The sequence below is a fragment of the Eurypyga helias genome, unplaced genomic scaffold, assembly GCF_000690775.1.
Source record: "Eurypyga helias isolate BGI_N326 unplaced genomic scaffold, ASM69077v1 scaffold22694, whole genome shotgun sequence".
Taxonomy (NCBI): Eukaryota; Metazoa; Chordata; class Aves; order Eurypygiformes; family Eurypygidae; genus Eurypyga; species Eurypyga helias.
In genome coordinates this window covers 1-1050 of record NW_010245960.1, presented here as the reverse complement: position 1 = coordinate 1050, position 1050 = coordinate 1, and positions in this window count along the sequence as shown.

The window sequence follows — 1050 nt, the reverse complement described above, 5'->3', positions numbered from 1 at the left end:
TGATGATTTTTAAGAGTTGGGCGAGATGGGTCCTGCTGTGCTGTTAGCACCCGCCTCGCTGCGGTCTTTTGAGAAACTCCGCTCTGGGGAGCTCTGAGCAGACACTTTCAGAGCGGCACGAAGGAAATGGCCGCGCTCCGTAGGCAAAGGGGCTGCTCGAGTCTCCGGGTATACGCTGCAAAACCTTCCCCTTCTGCGTGACAGTCACCTGCGTTACCAGGAGGAGCCTTGTTTTCACTCCTTTGTTTCCTTGTCGCCATCCAGCTTTACTTCAATTTTGTGCTTGCCTTTTCCATACATGGAAAAGTTAAAAACAAACAAAAACCAGACCCAGAGAAGTCCTAACAAGGCCAACTTTGCTGCAGGAAGCTTCAGTTACAACTGAACCAAGTACAAAGCCATCGTCATGTGCTTCCCCGTCTGCCACCCTGCAAGCAGACAACTTTAAATTATATGGAAAACAAAACAAAAAGAAACACTATTTTTCCTGAAACTACATTTTCTTCCCTTTAAAGGGAAAAAAAACCCCACCACACACTGCTTTGGACTCTCAGCGTAACTGCAAGTTCGCAGCGGGCCTGACCCGGCCCGTGCCTCTTCGCAGAGGAGAGCGGCGCCGGTGACCCCGCGCGGGGGCATCTGCCCCCTCCTGCGGGACAGCCCAGGGCAGCTCAGCGACCCTGAGGGCCGGGCCAAGGGTAAAGCCGGCCAGATGCACGGCAGGGGAGAACGAGCCGCCGCACACAACAAAGCGGTGCTTTTGGAAGGCACGTGGAGGGGGAACTGGTTTTTCCTTGCTCCTGACATATTCTTTCCAACAAGCTCATATGCCATAGTCCGGACATGCCCCTCCTCTGGGTGAACCCCCAGGGAGTTCAGGGATGAGATAAAGACTGCGTGATGTGAAGAGACAAGATCCTTTCCACCTTCCTGTAGCAGAAAGCCAAGGTGAGCTGCCCCGGCTTATGCCAAAGCCCCGGGCAGCCTTCCTTTCCCACATAAACCACCGGCAGAAACAAAGCCACGCACTCACCTTGGGGATTTTGGCAA